Below are 7,500 nucleotides of genomic sequence, written 5' to 3'. Positions count from 1 at the left end.
GTGTAGCTCAGTGAATTGTTGAACTTTATGAGTTTCCTCACACGAATAATACTACTTTCATATCATAATAATAATAATAATAATAATAATAATAATAATAATAATAATAATAATAATAATAATAATAATAATAATAATAATAATAATTATAATAATAATAATTATACGAAGGGAATGGACCCTCTTTTAAATAGGTTTTATTAAAAAGGATGGCTGTATTATGCGAATTTATCTTATACAGTATCTCTTTTCTATTTTCCTTATAGTTCGCTTTTCGGGCTCAGCGATGTTGTCAGCAACTAGCCCCTTACTCCAACCATCGTTGGCATATGTACACCCAGATCGACGAGGTAGAAATGGGTTCTCCACTTGGAGTCCTCTTCGCCAATTTCTGTATGGGCACTGTGGAGCAAAGGGTATTCGAAGACATAGATCAGCCAAGGATGTTCGTGCGCTTCATCGACGATACCTTCGTCAGCGCCAATTCGCAACCACAACTATAGCTGCCTCAGTTTCACCATCGAACATAGCCAAAACCTCTGCCTCCCCTTCCTTGACGTCCTTGTGGAGCAGAGAGAGGCCTCTTTCTCTACGAAGGTCTGCACGAAGTGCACGAACCTGGGCATGTGTATGAACGGGGCGAGCGAGAGCCCCGAGAGGTATAAGCGCTCCACCATCACCGCCTACGTCAGGAAGGCCCTTTTGCACTGCTCCTCTTGGAATAACACACACGAAGAAATGGAACGTGTAGCCCAGACCCTCGTCGACAATGGACACCCAAACCGGAATACAGAAGAGTCTATCAAGGCGAACATCGATAAATGGTGCCGGCAAGAACCTTGCCCCGATGCCCCTGAACGTATAGAGCTCTCTATAAAGGGTAATTTCATCATAAATATAAAGAAGATGAACGTGCTCTCAAGAACATCATCGAGAATAATGTCAGCCCCGTTGACCCCAACAAGAATATTCATCTGATCATTTGTTAAAAGAGCAAAAAGATGAGAAGCCTGGTAAGGCGTAACAGTCCAGCCCCCCCTCAACAGGACCCCTTGAAGAAAACCAACGTGGTACACCGGTGCTCATGCCCCGCTCGAGGAAGCCTCGGTTCTTACATCGGTATGACCACCATGCGTTTCTCTGAGAGGATTTCCTGCCACACCCAAGAGGGAGCCATCTTTAACCATGCCAGGACCGCTCATACCCAGAAAATTGCAAGAAAAGATATAATCACGAATATGGAAATAATTGACCGAATTACGGACCACCGCCGCCAGCGCCTCTTGGAAGCACTTCACATTGGGAAGGAGAAACCAACCCTCATCATGACGCAGGAAACTTATCGCCTCGCCATGGCCACCAGGGGACCTGCACCGAGCGACCCCCATAGCGAACGAGAGAATCAAAATTCGGCATCTGAGGATCAAAATTCTCCCATTCATCCCGAGCACTACAATGCCGCTCGCAATCAAGACGAGCCCGAACATCAACATGGGAGAGAAGGATCCGCCCGAGATGACCTGCGCCGGGCAGCCAATCATAATTCAGCACCGATCAAGAGGCCCCCCGCCCCCCCGGCCCTTTTAAATACCGACCCAAGCCCGCGCCTTGTTTCTCCAGATCTTTTTCAACCACGTCCAGGAGATGACCAACGAGATGGTCGAAACATGTCGACGGTACCTGAAGTAGAACCTGAATCCAGACGACGAAGGATTCCACGGATTTCTGATTGGATATTTCAATAAAAGACTTCCCGCATTCCACACACTATCCTTTTTCAAATATGAATATCGGCCAGTTTCTGACCAACATCGCTGAGCCCGAAAAGCGAATTATAAGGAAAATAGAAAAGATACTGTGTATGATGAATTCGCATAATACAGCCATCCTTCTTTATAATAATAATAATAATAATAATAATAATAATAATAATAATAATAATAATAATAATAATAATAATAATAAAATAAGACAATATGTATCTATTCATTTATGTCTATTATAACAACGATAGTTTTTGGGTGGCAGTCCTTACTTGTACACATGCAGCCGCCAAGTCCAGGATTAACCTGTCTCATATCTCAACAAGTAAAAAATGCGCCGAAGTATCTTTGGCGCAATCGAGTTTTGAGTACAGCCGTTACAGCATAGAATCAAGGCCACCGAAAATGAATCTATCTTTCGGTGGTCTTTGGATAATGTTTTATGGGCCGCGGCTCATGTAACTTTAAATACAGCCTGGTGGTGGCCTATCCTTTATCGTTGCCAAAAGCACGATTGTGGCTAACTTTAACCTTAAAAAAAAAAAAACTACTGAGACTAGAGGGCTGCAATTTGGTATTTTGATGATTGGATGGTGGATGAACACCACATCAATTTGCAACCGTCTAGCCTCAATAGTTCATAAGATCTGAGGGCAGACAGAACAAGTGCAGACAGAAAAAAGTGCCGACAGAATAAAGTCCGGACGGACAGACAAAACCGGCACAATAGTTTTCTTTTACAGAAAACTAAAAGTTAGTCATTGGAGCGATATACAGTTAAGGCACAGATTAACTGATTGGTCAGCTAGCTAATAATAATAATAATAATAATAATAATAATAATAATAATAATAATAATAATAATAATAATAATAATAATAATAATTTAGCCAATAGGTATTTTCATGAAAAATTGCTAGTATGCGATAGCAGAATGTTCAAGATATGTGTGCCATCAATGTATTTTTCCATAAACAGAAATTTATTAACGTAACTAGTAAACGAAGACACCGAAAGTTACGGCATTTTGAGAAACTCTTAGGAATTCTATTATCATTTTGCGAAAAAATACATTAAAAGAACAAAGAGAAATCTTTAATGGAAGTGATGTAAAAACAACAAATGGTAATTTGAGAAAGCACAAATTATTCAAATAAGCTCTTAAGATCTTGATGCGGAAATTAATTTTGCGCAACAGAACGGTGGGAAAGAGGGGAGAAAAGAAATGGGAAAAAGCAATGATGAAATGAGCAGCATGCAAAGGAGGAAAAGAATAATCGCAAGAAAAAAAACGAAACAAAAAAACTGACGCAGTGGGGAGAGCGTACCAGTAGTGTGAAAGGAAGACTCTACGTGAGAAAAATGACAACAGAAGGGAGGAGAGCAATTATAAAAAAAGAAAGGAATAATCTTAAGTTCAAGGAAGAGAAGATGTGAAATTAATCCGCACTTAGCAGAAAAAGGACAAGAAAATTTCAACAAAGAAAAGAGGTGGCACTGCTCTTACCAATATTAAAAAGAAAACTGGTGATGTTATAAAAGGAAATTTGCAAGATTAACAGAGAAAAAAAAATAAGTGGCAAAACTGTTATTCTTTTTAATCCTCAAATCTCTACCGTAAAAATTTTTACTTTTTCTCAAGGTTTAGTGGAATTTAGAAGTTTTTTTATCACTGGAATTTTAATTCAAAATGTCTTACAATTCAAATGAAAAAGTAAAGTTCTTTCCCGTATGCAAGGTACAACTGTCCTGTTTTTTTATTTGATTATCATTTCATCTGACTTTCAAACTTCATATTACTATAATGACGTTTATTATTATTATTATTATTATTATTGTTATTATTATTATTATTATTATTATTATTATTATTATTATTATTATTATTATTATTATTATAATAATAATAATAATAATAATAATAATAATAATAATAATTAATAATAATGATGATGATGATTATTTTATTATTATTTAGGATGGGTACTCAATACAGGAAGTTTGCTTTGCGAGGCAATGTACTATTATATTAGTTCCATTTGTGTGACGGTAAAACTAAATAAAAGTGTAAAAGACCAGTTAAATCCCTTTATGTTCTTGATGAAAATGTAGACACTGTAATCATAATGATTCACTCTGATGTAAAAAAAAAAAAAAGAAAACAGAAAACTACAGCTCAAATTATATCTAGACATGTTAAATTCAAAAAAAAAAAAAAAACAACAACAGCATGAGCTACATCACTCAGTATAGGAGACAGTGCAGTTGTTCATACTAAGTGACTACCGACAGATTTATGCTAATATGATAACTAGTACTCCAAAATGGTAATGCAAAAGGCAATACCCTGCAATGCATTTCAGTTCCGGCCAGTTAATATTAGGGCCTTAGCTTTGGTATAATCGCTGGTGGCTTGTTCACCATTGCTTCCTGTTCTTTATTTTATTAGCGATCCTCCTCTTCCGATTTTCTCATTACACACACACACACACGCGCACATATATACATAATTTAATTTTTATACGCTACTCTCTCTCTCTCTCATCCATACAATTTACGATCGTAGTTTTCAGCTTCTGATGTATTTAAGCTTGTTCTTGCTAGTTCCCCTCCCCCATTCTCTCTCTCTCTCTCTCTCTCTCTCTCTCTCTCTCTCTTCATACCTTATTCTTTGCCTTCCTCCGACTCTATCTTCTAGCCACGAGCACAAGGACTGTTGTTACATATTCTGATGCTCTTTTATCTACGCTTACGCCTTCCACCAGGAGGCGAACGGTCTTCATCTGACTCCTAAACGAGTAGTGATTTGTTCTATATTATTACTAATAAAGCGAGGCGATAAGAACTCATGTGATCGCGGTACAGAGACCATCAGCAAATGAGAAATGGCCGCTTAGCGTCGATTGAAGGCAGGATTCCGTCAGAGCTATTATTGTGCGCAAGGCATTATCGTGTTTAGGTGCGATTGTACGTTTAATAGAATGACCCTTTACAGCCTAGAAGATGTGTTTTTGATGGCCCCATGCGGGCAGCCTAGAAGAAAAAGTAAAGACAGCGATGAGGAAGGTTTGTGTTGTACTTTGGATATTCTCGGCGGGTGGTACAAAGAAACAAAGATGAGGGGGATTTTTTACACTTCTCCTGTCCCTCCGATGTGGGAGAACATGACAAAACATGGATTAGGCTGCTTTGTAGAAGGCAGATACTGGAAGAAGAAATTTACTTGAGCTTTGATATTGTGTATACATGGAAATGAAGGCAAAATATATATAAGGAAGGATAGGGTTGTTTACACTGATATGGTAGAACATATGGAAAATAAATTAGGATGCTTTGCATAAGGTAGATACAGAAGGAAAAAGATATGTTTTAAGCTTTAATATTGTATGTACATGGAAAGAAGTCAAATTGGTTGCAATTTTATCTTCCCGTTTTGATATCCCTATAATGTGCAGACTAGAGAAGGTCTTAATGAAATTTCTCATGGTGATTAATTTTCAACTTCACTGCATACAAAATGAATAGAAGATATGTCATATTATACCTTATTTATTTATGTACTATTTATTGCCTTTACTTTTGGCCAAATTTCAAGGCAAAGTAGTTCCGTGGGTGACTCAACTTCGTATATGTATTTTATTTTTCGTGAATAGTGATCTGCATTTGGCATTTTTCGTTTATTACTCTAAATTTTTCTGTGAATATTTATTTGTAATTTTTTCTGTTTGATTGCATTTCAAATCTGTTTTTTTTGTGTGACATTTACATATTTTAAGCTATGAAAACTTGTTGTAAATTATAGTAGTATTTTCAATAATGATTATAATAACAGCACAGAATCACTGGAGTACGAGTGCAATTTCTACTGACTACACTATGATTTGAAAGTAATGTCCACCGTATGTGATTAGGTTCAGGTATATCTAGCGATTTAAAAGCAGACGTAGCGGAAATGACATGTAAGTGGTCAAATGCGCAGTTAGATGATTTGAAGGGTAGGAAACTAAAATAGCTGTTTAACAGAAAGTTATAAAATGAATGCCAAATAAAATGAAATTTTAATGTTTCCTTGCTTATAGATTGGATCGAACTTCACGAGAGAAAGGTCGAAGTAATCTTTATATTTTATGCAGTGAAGCTTTAAAGGTTTTCCTTATTTTCAAACTTTATTGGTAGAAACATATGACATTAACCTATGACACAATTAGTTCAATCAAATTCTTTAGTGTTTATTACCAGTTCAGCAGCAAACTAAACCTCGGTTAATGCAGTGTGAGGTCTGTCTATCTGTATGTGCGCTTGGCCTTTCTGATTATCGGAACAGGGTTCGTTTCCCGCTACCGCACATCAGAATTTCTTCATATTTCTTGCACTTGGATCTTAAGGCTTTGTAGTGGCAAGCATATCCAAAAAAGCGCAAAGAATTCGAGAAAGTTAAGAGGGGATTGTGGCTATTACAATTACATATGTATCCAGTAGATTCTACATATATATTTCAGCCTAAAAAAGAAATAAAAATCGATTGTCCACTTGGGTACGATGGTGAGGATGGGTCTATTCCAGCTCTAATATGCATATCTCAAAACGACAGGTATATGTACATAACGACATTGCTACATTCTCAAGTCCTGTATTTACCAACATCAGAAATCATGCTAAAATATGTAAAGCCAGTATCGAATGCTCTAACTTCTCTGTTTTGGGCCAAACAAGTATTTTTCATGAACTTCTCATTCTAAAATCGTTATTCATTAAGCAGTTAGTGCCCAAGTTAAACTTACACACCTCCTCTGCACAACTGTATCTGTCTTGAGTTGGTTTCTTCATTGCTTCTCTCTCCTTTTCTGGTCCTCAGTCTCCAACTTTTCGTCTAACAGGTGCTTTTACTTGATTTTTATTTCTTTAACTTTTTTTATTTCTCATGCTTTTTAATCTATTAGTATATAATATGTTCAGACTCTAAAAAGAAAAAAAAATTGTGTATTACATGTATTTTTAAACTGTAAGTTTTTTTCTCTCTCTCTCTCTTTTAGCCTTCAGAATGCAACAATGTCGTTACGAAACGCGTCTGCGTAATAAATGTACGACCTATTAATGAACGACCTTCACTTCGTCACCCTTACCTGATGTGTTCTGTGGTCTGCTGCACCAACATCTCCTTTCTTATATATATATATATATATATATATATATATATATATATATATATATATATATATATATATATATATATATATATATATATATATATATATATATATATATATATATAATCATGAATTGTATATAAATATATATATGTGATAAAAATTTATATATATGTGTATATATATATTATATATATATATATATATATATATATATATATATATATATATATATATATATATATATATATATATATATATATATATATATATATATATATATATATATATATATATATATAAATATATATATATATATATATATATATATATATATATATATATATATATATATATATATATATATATATATATATATATATATATATATATATATATATAATCAATATAAGCTACAAACGTATATATATATATCAATTGCTCATATACCTGATAAAATAATATATTTTTCATATATATATATATATAAGGAATTTTTTATTGATATAAGTTATATATATATATCTGTGGGCTGATATAGCGAAGGATCAAGAACTCAGGACTTCCTAATATCAACGCTAACCCACGCG

Source organism: Macrobrachium rosenbergii, chromosome 54 (assembly GCF_040412425.1).
Source record: "Macrobrachium rosenbergii isolate ZJJX-2024 chromosome 54, ASM4041242v1, whole genome shotgun sequence".
NCBI classification, from domain to species: Eukaryota; Metazoa; Arthropoda; class Malacostraca; order Decapoda; family Palaemonidae; genus Macrobrachium; species Macrobrachium rosenbergii.
This window is presented reverse-complemented; position numbering follows the sequence as displayed.